The 13,520-nt window shown below is 43.9% G+C and overlaps 1 long non-coding RNA gene across 1 annotated transcript in view; it reads right to left on the bottom strand.

Annotated features, from left to right (window-relative positions):
* LOC129148072 (uncharacterized) overlaps nt 1-7,531 on the bottom strand; it is a 44,991-nt gene extending 37,460 nt beyond the window's left edge. Inside the window, exons 1-2 of the long non-coding RNA XR_008555254.1 lie at nt 7,382-7,531; nt 5,527-5,679 (exon numbers count right to left, since the gene is read on the bottom strand). This is a non-coding gene — a long non-coding RNA (uncharacterized LOC129148072). The remainder of the gene's footprint in view (nt 1-5,526; nt 5,680-7,381) is intronic.
* Between the last annotated feature and the right edge of the window lie 5,989 nt (nt 7,532-13,520).

Below are 13,520 nucleotides of genomic sequence, written 5' to 3'. Positions count from 1 at the left end.
CCTTAACACCGTAATGGCATAATGACCAAAGACCGGACAGGGAATCATGGGGCACCTGGTGGGTGCCTAGCAGTGGCCAGAGCAAAGCAGCCCAGGTCCTGGGTGGCCTGGCAGCAGCCAGAGCGAAACAGCCCGCATGCCTGGCACAGCTGTGCAATTTTGCCTGCTGGGCTTTTAGTGTATTAATTAAATGCAACCAACATTAAATTGGTGTCCTTCATAAGCCAATAGCCATTTTTCACCCAATCCTATCTAATAAAAGAGTAATATGCAAATTAACCATCATTCCACTACACCCACAAGCCACGCCCACCAGCCAATCAGGAGCGAGTATGAAAATTAACCCCAACCAAGATAGCTTCAGCCTCAGAGCAAGCAGGAGGCTAGGGTTTCCCCGGCAATGGAGGAAGCCAAGCTTTCAGCACACACTGGCGGGCCCAGGCCTCCACTCAAGGCTACAAAGTTTCAATTACAGAAGACAAATAATCCCAACAAAAATGGCTGTGGCCATGGAGTGAGCAGGAGGCTTGGCTCCGCTCCAAGCTACAAAGTTTCAATTATAGAAGATAAATAAATCCCAGATACCAGGGCCTCCGCTTGGGTCGCCAGGGGTCATGGCCGGCCTGCAAACCACCACAGACCCCTCGCCCAGGCCACCCCACGCCCCAAGGGAACCCTCACCCTGATCTGGGACACCCTTCAGGGCAAACCAGTCAGCCCCCACCCATGCACCAGGCCTCTATCCTACATAATAAAAAGGTAATATGTAAATTACCATCACTCTGCTACGCCCACGATTGGGCCAGCAGGAGGCGCAGAGGGCAGGACTCGGGGTGGCCGGGGTGGTGATTGGGCCGGCAGGATGCTGAGCTCGCGTCGCCAGCGGCAGCGCGAGCTCAGCGTCTGCGCCTTGGTTGTGCTGCAGCACAGAAGGGGCCTCTGGGGCAGTGAGCCGGGCGTTTAGAGGCCCCGGCTGATGAGGCGGTGCGGTGGGCGGGTGGGCGGCGCAGCTCCCGGGGGAGGAGTCTTGCGGCAGTTGGGCTGCAGGAGCGCGGCGGTGTCCACAGAGGACACGGGTTTCCACGCGGGCTGGCCGAGGGAGCCAGAAGGCAGAGGAGGCGGCGGCGGCCCCAGCCTTCCTGGGCGGGAGGTGAAGGCAAGACCCTGGCCTGGGCTCCGGCCGCTGGAGGACCACGCCCCCGCCCCGCCTCACCCTAGGGGCCCAGGGACTTCGGAGCTGCCGGCTACACCGGGTCCCGACCAGTGGATAGACAGCCTACACGTGCATGATTAAATCATGCACTGGGCCTCTAGTCCTATCTAATAAAAGTAATATGCAGATTGTCCATCACTCCAACACACAAGATGGCTGCCCCTATATGGTCAAAGATCCTGTCCCCCTGTGGACACAAGATGGCCGCCACAAGATGGCCAGCAAGGGAGGGCAGTTGGGAGGGACCAGGCCTGCAAGGGAGGGCATTTGGGGGTGATCAAGTCTGCAGGGGAGTGCAGTTAGGGGTGACCAGGCCAGCAGAGGAGGGAAGTTGGGGGTGACCGGGCCTGCAAGGAAGGGCAGTTGGGGGGGACCCAGGCCTGCAGTGGAGGGCAGTTAGGGGCAAACAGGCTGGCAGGGGAGCAGTTAGGCATCAATCAGGCTACCAGGGGAGTGGTTAGGGGGTGATCAGGCTGGCAGGCAGAAGTGGTTAGGGGCAATCAGGAAGGCAGGCAGGCAAGCAGTTGGGAGCCAGCAGTCCTGGATTGTGAGAGGGATGTCCGACTGCCAGTTTAGGCCTGATCCCAGTAGGATCGGGCCTAAACGGGCAGTCGGACAGCCCTCAATGGGTCCCAGATTGGAAAGGGTGCAGGCTGGGCTGAGGAACACCCCCCACCCATGCATGAATTTTGTGCAACAAGCCTCTAGTTCTACAATAAAAATCTGGAAAAATTGACAGCTCTCTGTTTGACAGGCTGTGGAGCCCTGATGTATCAGAGTGTGTCCAGGACATTCAACAAGCTGTTGTTGCTACTGCAGCTGTGGTTTTAAACCTGGAAGGTAAGGACAGATGGTGTATCATTAAATAGAACTCACTTTCAGAACTAAAGGTTTAAGAAGATATTCTCAAAAAGAGAATCTGGAATCTGACCTGGTTACTCTTTAGAGATCTCTTAACTAAGTTGAGGAAGCAGGGACTTGCTTGGTGGTGCTCTCCACACTTGAGAAGGATCCCTTCCCATTCCACACTCATTTCCTCTTTCCCATCCCTGTGCTTCAACTTTTAGTTTTAACAAGGAAGTGGCTTCTCATTCTTTTACCTAACTTTTAAAGGGGAAAAAATTTTTTTTTAATTAACATCATTCTGTTTCTAAGACCTGTGTTGTTTTATTTCAACAAAGTAAGCTTAGCCCTACTTTTAGAATAAGATCTACTTTTAGAATAAGAAAATTGTTCTTTATTAGTGTTGCACATTCTGATTTTTTTTTTTTTTTAAGAAAACTGACTCTGCTCCAGGTCATGAAGCTCTTATGCTCTTGGAATGATGACTTATAAGCTTGAAGTCAATATACTGTGTCTCTTTATGCCTTGGTTTATAATGCAGTTATGCAGGCCTCTTAAACTATTAAGACATTATCATTGATGTTGCAATTTGTGTATATGTTTTATACCTCATTAAATTCTTATCTTGCCACAGCAATAGGCTTCTGGCCTAGGCTACAGCAAAATCTAATAACATAATGAAAAAATGTAAAATCATCACATAGAAAGTTGATGGTTGAAATCTGTACTCCCAATCAATTGATTTATTGGTGGTAATTGCTTTATAGTCTAATAGAAATTTGTCCATGGCACAATTCAGGTAACTTCTAAAAGCAGAAATGTAGCATCCTGTCAGTAAATCTCTCTGTTTAAAAATAGAGCTGCCTAAATAGCATCTATAATAATAAAAGGTTAATATGCTGATTAGACCAGACATCTTCCAGATGTCATTCTAGATGTCCTTCCTGATGAAGCCGGGGCCAGAGGGAAGCCAGCCCAAGTCCCAGGTGCCTGCGGACGGCCAGAGGAGGGAAGCCTGGGTCCCAGGTGCCGGAGGGAAGCCGGTGCTGGCAGCCAGGGGAAAGAAGGCCTACTCTTGCATGAATTTTCATGCATCGGGCCTCTAGTATAGAATAATAGTATAGAGTGTTTCTCTACAAAAATAACACAAGTTCCCTAACAAATGGATAAATTTGTAATTGATACTACTTCCCACTTCTGTAATTTACAGTTCAGCAAGGCAATTATTCCCTCTCAATATCAGAATGCTATCACAAAGAGATGCCTCCTGTGATTCCCAACACTAATGATTGTTTGGAACTTCCCCTGACCAGGTGATGGATTCAGCCCTGATTCATTGTCTCAGACAAGTGGGAGCCAAAAAAGATGTGTTGGCAGAAAATAGCCAATTCATTTACCTGAATTAATTGTTACCTAAATAAAAACTTACTACCCAAAGTCCACAGAGGAAAGAACAGTTAAGAAATTAAAAGTTTATCTAGTTATCCTTGAATATTTCTATTTAAAAAGCTATTATCTCTTTGCTTAAGCATATATGTGTGTGTTTATTTCAAGGAAGGTAAGCTTACAACACATCTGTGGAGCTTGCATTCTTTATATGAAGCAAAAATTAAGTTTTCATTATTTAAAATTTAAGTAGACCTTTTTCACACTTAAAATATTAGTATTGATAGTGGACATATAGAGAACTCCATTACAATCCTATCTAAATAAGAGTAATATGCAAATTAACCATCACTCCGCTACACCCACAAGCCATGCCCACCAGCCAATCAGGAGCAAATATGCAAATAAACCCAACCAAGATGGCTGCAAACACAGAGCAGGAGGGAGGCTTGAGTTTCCCCGGCAATGGAGGAAGCCAAGCTTTCCTCCTGCCCTTGCTGGCCTAGGCCTCCACTCAAGGCTACAAAGTTTCAATGATAAAAGATACATAAATCCAAACAGAAATGGCGGCTGCCACAGAGCTGGAAAGAGCAGGAGGCTAGGGTTGTTCCCAGCAATGGAGGAAGCCAAGCTTTCCACACACCCTGGCCACCCAGGCCTCCGCTTAAGGCTACAAAGTTTCAATTATAGAAGATACATAAATCCCAACAGAAATGGCTGCTGCCAAGGAGCAAGCAGAAGGCTTGGCTCCGCTCCAGGCTACAAAGTTTCAATTGTAGGAGATAAATAAACCCCAGATACCAGGGCCTCCGCTTGGGTCGCCAGGGGGCGTGGCCGGCCTGCAAACCACCACCAGCCCCTCACCCAGGCCACCCCATGCCCCAAGGGAACCCCCACCTTGATCCAGGACATCCTTCATGGCAAAACAGCTGGCCCCCACCCATGCACCAGGCCTCTATCCTATCTAATAAAAGAGTAATATGCAGATTGACCATCATTCCAACACACAAGATGGCTGCCCCCATGTGGACACAAGATGGCCACCACAAGATAGCCAGCAGGGGAGGGCAGTTGGGAGGGACCAGGCCTGCAAGGGAGGGCAGTTAGTGGTGACCAAGCCGGCAGAGGAGGGAAGTTAGGGACAAACAGGCTGGTAGGGGAGCAGTTAGGCATCAATCAGGCTGTCAGGGGAGTGGTTAGGGGGTGATCAGGCTGGCAGGCAGAAGTAGTTAGGGGCAATCAGGAAGGCAGGCAGGCGAACAGTTGGGAGCCAGCAGTCCTGGATTGTGAGAGGGATGTCCGACTGCCCGTTTAAGCCAGATCCTACTGGGATTGGGCCTAATCAGACAGTAGGACATCCCTCGAGGGGTCCCAGATTGGAGAGGGTGCAGGCTTGGCTGAGGGACACCCCCCCCACCCGTGCACAAATTTCGTGTACCGGGCCTCTAGTTTCTTATAATAGAATATTTGTCCAATCTGTCCATCAAGTGACAAATGTTTGTTCCAAGATTTTGACTTTCTAGTTTCTTCTTCCAACTACAACATTTTTGAAATGTTCTGACTATGAAGATTTTGTAAGATAATGGCTACAGTTTATGTATAAATTATTATATATTTCAATCTTAATAATCTTGCTGGCCCTCAGAACTGGGTTTTCCTAACCCTTCCCTGCCTCATCATATTGACCAATCTTAAGGTTATGGGCAGAGGATATAAATAAAGGATATTTTTCTGAGAAGGTATATAGAAATCCATGCTCTGAAGAACTCAAACTCAAATCCATCTTCTTCAATGCATACATAGATTACAGTAACTATAATATTTCTTAAACAAGTAATGGAACATGACAACAAAATAATAACATTTGGCAAAGAATAAGCCAATGAAAACAAATAAACATTTGACAAAGAATGTTACACAGGAATAATTACATAGATAACATCATTGTGAATTGAATAACTTTAGGGAAAAAATTAGGTGTCATGCGACTGAAAGGCCAATATTTATAATTCTACTGGTTATATTTTTCATCTAGAAACCTATGCAAATGAAGTTTGGGTTACAAGCAAGATAAATGCAAATACCTCATGTTCTGGATAGAGGATAACAAGTCTTCTGAAACTGACTTTGATAATAATAAATAAATAAATAAACTGAGGAATTCTGCAGTCAGTATCTGGCAAAAGTGACGAGGTAGAAGGAAACCAAAGGGATCTGTTGTACTTCTGAGCAGATTTCTGAAAAAGAGGGTGAGGAGCATGTGGTCATATTTCTCAAGAGCAGGGTATGTTTTTGATTGAAAATGAAGACGAATGGCAGGTTAGCATCAGACCAGCAAGCCCCAGTCTGGTTAGATGGTCTGTAGTTCAGAACTGCTGAGATTCTACCCAATAGCCAGTTTCCACGAGTGCGTGTAGCAAAGCAATTTCAGTGTCCACAAGGGAGTGTGTTATAAGCAGTTTAACAGATATGAGCAGAGCAAGGGTGATGGGTCAGGTGTAGAAACTGACCATGGCAGAAAGCTCTGGATGCCTAGCAAGGGGGAAAACTGGGAAAACAAAAACCTGGCCTCCAGGGTAACCTTTCCTCTCCTAGCATATCCGTAGTCATGTGGTTTGAACCCGTGATCTTTCAGATCTCTGGTCATGTGGTTTAGACCCCTGACCTTTTCCTCCATAAAAATAACATCTAGGCCTCCAGTTGTATTTCAGCTCCAAGCCCAGAAAAGCAGCAAAACCAGACAAGTGACTCCATGAGCACACCTGGAAAGCTGATGAATATTCTGTTGAGACTCTCTCTTGAGCGCCCCCCTCCCCACTAAAATTTCCACCTGCAAGTGAGAGATAATATGCTCAACACAAAGAACCCAGAGTGCAGTCTCCTCCAGGGGAGCACACTCACGCTATTTCCTTCCCCGCTTCTTCCCTTTAAGGGACCCCAGGAGATCTGCCTGGGCTAAACCCCTGAATCTGTCTGCAAAGGCCCCTTTCCTCTGACTTCCCAGTGAGCCAAAGCAGCCCAGCCTAGGCTCTCCTGTTGCTTCCTCAATTCCCTTCCTTGTTTCACTGTCCTAAGTGTGTTTTTGCTGTGGTCAATAAATTCTTGCTTGCTTTTCTATACTTTGTCTCTCTTGATTGAAATCTTTCCTTCAAGAAGACAAGAACTGAGGTCTCCTCATCTCCTTAGTAATAAATGCAGTATAGTGATCTCAATTTCCACAAGTGAGTATAATATAGTGATCATGGTGTCCATGAGGGAGTATAGTATGTGATCGCATTTTCCATGAGGGAGGCCAGTATATAGTGATCTCAGTTTTCATGAGTGAGTACAGTATAGTGATCTTATAACAAGGCCGGCACTGCATTTTTTGGAACTAAAACAAAAGGTCACTGTACAACCAGAGAAAGATGGATTCAATGGCAAATCTCCCTGAGAACTCAGTGTCAGAAACAGCTGGGGCACTGCATGAACACTGCTGCTCTGAGTTGCTCTGAGTCCATATAGTCTTCTGAATTCTGCTTGACTATGCAGGGCAGGTTCCTTTTCAAACCCTGCCCATTGCACTAACTGTTGGGCCTGAGCCCCTCTGCCTAGGGCCTGGACCTTCTTGAATGATGGAGAAACCACAAGAAGTTGTGGGTATATAAGATTGAGTCTTTATTGTAGGCACCAGTGGCCATAAGCCATTAGATAAAATAGTTATTTACAACAGAGTTCCATATAGGCAGCCATACACTGGCTGGTAAATACATATCTTTCCCACACAGTAGTAGAAGTCTCTGTACCCACAGTTATTATCTGAGCAGCCACAGGCTGCCCCCTAGACTCACCACCTCACATAGTAGCCGGCACCTGAGCTTTTTGCCTCAGCAGCTTCTCCAACCTCTCCAGCCTTTCCTGCACACATAGTTTCATATGGTAGCTATCCTCTGTGCCTACCTCAGCTTCTCTCCAGCTTCTCCACACACTCCTCTGCCCAGCACACTCCTCTGCCCAGCACACTCCTCTGCCCAGCACACTGGCGGGCATCTGTAGCCTCACATAGTAACTACCTCTGAGCTTCTCTCTCAGCAGCAGCTCTCAGCTCCATCTGAGTTCTCTAACCTTAGTAATATTCTTTTAATACTAGTTGCCAACAGTGACATCAATCATTTGGGTTACAGAAGGGCACATTGTACTGTGACATCACTGAGGCCTTACAGCTGTGTCTTGAAAATTCTGATTAACCCTTTGAACTCGCTTGCTTTTTTCTCCATTCCTTTATTCTACTCGGGATTTAATTTTTTAAATACCCCAGATTTTACAAAGCGCAGCAGTAGAATAAAAAACTGGAGTTTCTTTTCATAAAAACTTATTTATTTGGATTTTTTTATATTTCAAATTATTGATACATTCAAAGAGTAATTTGCACTCAACATCCGAGTGCAAAAGGTTAAGAGTCCCAGGCTCAGAGTGGCCTTGACCATCTGGTGCACTCTAAACAGGGTCCCCACACTCAGTTACAAATATTTAAACTCTCCTACAATGAAGTTAAAATTGGTCCAAGATTCTCAAGCAGAACTGACCTCATAGATGGGATGGGTGTGAGGAAAAGGGCACTTGGAAGAGAAGGGAGTCCAGGTCAGAAGTCCACGATAAAGTTTACCCTCAACTTCTTTCTTTTCTTCCACTTTGAAGTTTAGACCATTTTCTAGCATTTCATTTAGAATATGTCTTACTACAAAAGTTAATGGCACTTTTTAAATGCCCAAGGGCAACTTGGTATAAAGGGTATGCCCAGCCCCCTTAAAAGGAAAACTTTATCCACATATCCTAATTTTAGGGAGAAAAAGACTTGATAGATTACTAAAGAAATGCTAATTTGGGATGCTATTACTTCTGAGTGAATTTTCAGACTTCTAGTATCCTTAGAAAGTGAAAAATTTTTAAATGGATTTTTCAGTAACTATTTCTTGAGAGTGTAGCATTGTGCTGGGCACAGAAATAAAGTGGTGAGCTCAACAGTCATGTTTCCTGACCTTAGGAAGCTTACAATCAGCAGGAAAGGTAAACAGTCAGTTGCAACTATTATGAGAGTGGAAACACACAGACAAGAACTTTGTCTGCAGAATGAGTCCTGGTAGCCAGAGAGATGGCAGAGAGGGCACCCAAGAGAATTTCAGGCAGAAGGGGAAATATGTGTGGAAGTCTAGAAGCAGGAGAGTGAATGATATCTGGGGAAAATGGAAAATTCAATCTTCCTGGAACTCAGAGCACCAAACAGATTGGGGAGTATTATAGGTAAGGCTTCAGAATCAGGTGGAACCAAGTGAGATTCTAATTTAAGAGCTGTAATTAATTAATAACCTAGTTATTAATTAACAGGAAAGGAGCCAAGGAAAGGCCAGATAATATAGGCATGCCATTTGTGCAGCTTTGCCAGGAAGCTGCAATTTAACACTCTTCAAGTCTGTTCCCTGCTGATCGCTGAGGGTAGGGACTGGACAATAGATGCATTCCCTGTGAGGTCTGGGGGACTTGGGAAGGTGCTTGACTGTCAGTCATACTTGGGAACAGGGCATTGGCCAACGTAGGCCTGTAGGTTTGGCCACTTCAAGTGCAGGAAGATTAGATATTTAAACTCCTGAACAAAGGGAATTTCCTTCCTTTTCTCTTGGCTCTCTGGCTCTCCTGTTGGAGAGGTGCACTCCCCTGCTTTCGCTCATAACCTTATGGGACTCACACAATGGACTCATGGACTGGGACTAGCCTGATGCGTGCCAGACTTAACTTCACCATTGAACAGAAACTCTGGAGACTGGCCCTGCTTCTAGCTCTGCTGAAGCCCCAGCTGTACATTTTCCAAGACTGGTTTAAGGAATATGGGAGTTTGCAACCTGAGGGATATTATTTTACACAAATAAACTTTCTACCACACTTCATTCTTACATAGGAGTCATAAAAAACTATTTTGTCAAGATATCACAAGAACCCAACCCCCAGCTCCTAGTGGGGAAACGGGTACCCCACTCCCACTAGCATCAGAGAGATCTCACCCATGCAATTCTCTAATAACAGCAAAGGGACCTTAGCATATGTATTTTCTAAACCGGATTCCAACAGTTAGAAAGTTAAAAGTCATCCTGGCCTGTTTGGGTTCCAGGTTTGATCCATATCAATGGCATGTACCTTGGTTGCTGGCTTGATTGCCAGTCCTGGTCAGGGTGCATGCAGGAGGCAACCAATCAATGTTTCTCTCTCTTTGTCTCTCCCCCTCCCTCCTCTCTCTCTAAAATTCAATGGAAAAATATCCTCTGGTAAGAATTAACAACAACAAAAAAAGTTGAAAGTCAATTCTTTTTTTTTTTTTATTGAGGTATTATATGTGTACATATCTTACCATTACCCCCCCACACACACCACACCCATTCATGCTCTCACTCCCCAGAGTTTTGCGTCCATTGTTTATGCTTATATGCATGCATACAAGTCCTTCGTTTGATTTCATAACTCCCCCACCTCTCCCTAACTTTCCCCCTATAATTTGAAAGTCTGTTTGATGCTTTACTGTCTCTGTATCTATCTTTTTGTTCATCACTTTATAATGTTCTTTACTATTCATAAATGAGTGAGATCATGTGGTATTTTTCTTTCATTGACTGGCTTATTTCACTTAGCATTATGTTCTCCAATTCCATCCAGGTTGCTGCAAATGATGAGAATTCCTTCTTTTTTATGGCAGCATAGTATTCCATTGTGTAGATGTACCACAGTTTTCTGATCCACTCATCTGCTGATGGGCACCTAGGCTGTTTCCAAATCTTAGCTATTGTAAATTGTGCTGCTATGAACATAGTGTTGCATATATCCTTTCTGATTGGTGTTTCTAGTTTATTCGGATATATTCCCAGGAGTGGGATTACCGGGTCAAATGGGAGTTCCATTTTCAGTTTTTTGAGGAAACTCCATACTGTTCTCCACAGTGGCTGCACCAGTCTGCATTCCCACCAGCAGTGCACAAGGGTTCCTTTTTCTCCGCATCCTCACCAACACTTGTCGTTTGTTGATTTGTTGATGATAGCCATTCTGACAGGTGTGAGATGGTACCTCATTTTTGTTTTGATTTGCATCTCTCGGATAATAAGTGACTTTGAACATGTTTTCATGTGTCTCTTGGCCTTCCTTCTGTCTTCTTTTGAAAATATTCTGTTTAGGTCTGTTGCCCATTTTTTTATTGGATCATTTATCTTCCTTTTATTAAGTTGCATAAGCTGCCTGTAGATGTTGGAGATTAAACCTTTATCAGTGATAGCATTAATATTTGACAAAGGAGGCATGAACATACAATGGAGTCAAGACAGTCTCTTCAATAAATGGTGTTGGGAAAATTGGACAGATACATGCAAAAAAATGAAACTAGATCACCAACTTACACCATACACAAAAATAAACTCAAAATGGACACAGGACTTAAACATAAGATGGGAAACCATAAAAATACTAGAGGAATCCACAGGCAAAAAAATCTCAGACATATGCCAAAAGAACTTCTTCACTGACACTGCCCCTAGGGCAATGGAAGCTAAAGAGAAAATTAACAAATGGGACTACATCAAAATAAAAAGCTTTTTTACAGCAAAAGAAACAATCAACAAAACAACAAGAAAGCCCACTGCATGGGAGAAAGTCAATTCTTAACAAGCTCCTTTTGTGCCATGAAATTCTTTCTTTAAAGTTTTAAATTCATCACTCAGTGACATCTTATGTTTAGCTGAAGTTACCCTCACTACATAGCTGTCTGGGCATTGGTGAGCAGACCCAAGGAGCTGGTGGGAATGAGATTCTAGCTGGTATTTCAACTACTGTGGTCTCTAAAGTTCTTATGGCAAAACACTTTGAGCCATTTATTCCCAAGTTCCACCCACCTCATTTTAAAAAGCATCCCCAGCTATGATGATGTTGTTACTACTAGAAGACCTCTTTGCAAAGCACTGAGATACATTTGAAATAAGTAACATTTGAAAGGTATGTGTATTTTTTAAGGAAACCTTTATTTTTTTTTATCCATATACTTTATTTAGAATTAAAAAATGCTGATTGAAAAAGCAAAAGCAAATATTGGGTTTTGAAATGTTAAGATTTTCTTTCTATCTACAAAAGAATAGAAATTGACTTTTGAGGGGCTTTCAATTTAAAAGATTTCTTTAGAAATATCATTAAAATATTTTGCAAACTATTCAGTAATACATTTTTAAAATATCTGTTTTCATTCTTCAAAAAAATGTTTTTGATGATAATGAAAATTCTTAATCCACTCAAGAGATTACTTTGATGTAAAGTTTTATGTCTTAAGACTGAACTCATTTTTTCACTGGCATTGAACACAACAACATCTGCTAGCCATTAAAAGGAAATTTCTTTGGAAAGCACTATATTTTGACTCTTCTACATGATTTTCACTTGGAATAAAGTCATTTATACTTTCCATGATGTTTTAGAAGCAGCTATGATTTAAATGAATAAGAATAAATTTTATTTTAGTCAATGTACTATAAATCAAGTTTCACAATCTATTTTTCTAATACTTTGTATGTTTTTAAAATGTTTTAGATGTTAATTTTTATATTAAAGTGATCATATTATTGTGTCATTAAAATTATCCTTGTTTTGTAAAGACACTTTTAAATAGTAAAGAAAATCTTTGAAAAGAATTACTTCTCCTGTCACCAGTTCAAAAGTAATTCTGGATAATAACATCCAATCATTTTTCACAATAAAATACATTTTATATAGCTATTAGGGCCTTAAAAAGGAGCACATACAACAAATCCAGTTTCCCCACATATTTCCAAACAAATTTCAGAGCTGAATTAAGTCACTTATGTGAAAGTCCAATGTTGATGTAGCCTGTGTACAATTAATATTCCTTAAAAATAGGAATCTAAATTTTAAAAATGTGTTCAACTTTTTTTTTTTCAGTCTTCTGGCTATTTTATATAGGAAATTATATATATTATTGACAGTATTACAGATATACTCCATTTCTCCCTCTTAGCTCCCCTCCACCCAGCCCCTGCCCCACCCCAGGCCTTCAACACACTATTATCTGTATACATGGGGGGTATGCATATCCTATCTAATAAAAGAGTAATATACAAATTGACCGTCACTCAAACACACAAGATGGCCACCCCCATGTGGTTAAAGATAGCTGCCCCATGTGGAGACAAGATGGCCACCATAAGATGGCTTGCAGGGGAGGGCAGTTGTGGGCAGTTAGGAGTGACCAGGCCTGCAGGGGAGGGCATTTGCGGGTGACTAGGCCTGCAGGGGAGGGCAGTTGGGGGTGACCAGGCCTGCAGGGGAGGGCAGTTTGGGGGGATCAAGCCTGCTGGGGAGGGCAGTTGTGGGCAATCAGGCAAGCAGGAAAAGCAGTTAGGGGTGACTGGGCCAGCAGAGGAGGGCAGTTGGGAGAGACTAGGTCAGCAGGGGAGGGCAGTTGGGGGGGATCAGACTGTCAGGGGAGGGCAGTTAGGGGGTGATCAGGCTGGCAGGCAGAAGTGGTTAGGGGCAATCAGGCAGAGGCAGGTGAGCGGTTGGGAGCCAGCAGTTCTGGATTGTGAGAGGGATGTCCAACCACCCGTTTAGGCCCGATCCCACCAGGATCAGGCCTAAACGGGTGGTCAGACATCCCTCAAGGGGTCCCAGATTGGATAGGGTGCAGGCTGGGCTGAGGGACAGCCCCCATCCCCATCCCCAGTGCACAAATTTCGTGCACCGGGCCTCCAGTCCTATATAATAAAAGGCTAATATGCAAATGTCCCCTCGGGAGTTTGACTCCACCAGGAGTTCGACCATTCACTATGATGTGCACTGACCACCAGGGGCGGCATGGAATGCAGGAAGGCCACAGCCTGCAGCTGGCAGCCAGGTGATAGAAGGCCCCTATCAGCCCTGATCTCAGCCAGGCCTAGGGACCCTACCCGTACATGATGACCCTCTCCGCACCAGGTCAACTACTTCGAATCTTCTTTTCTTAACAAAAAATAGTTTCAAAATGAATTAAATGAACTCCTTTTCTATTCCTATAATACTGCTT

Source organism: Eptesicus fuscus, chromosome 3 (assembly GCF_027574615.1).
Source record: "Eptesicus fuscus isolate TK198812 chromosome 3, DD_ASM_mEF_20220401, whole genome shotgun sequence".
NCBI lineage: Eukaryota > Metazoa > Chordata > Mammalia > Chiroptera > Vespertilionidae > Eptesicus > Eptesicus fuscus.
This window is presented reverse-complemented; position numbering and strand designations above follow the sequence as displayed.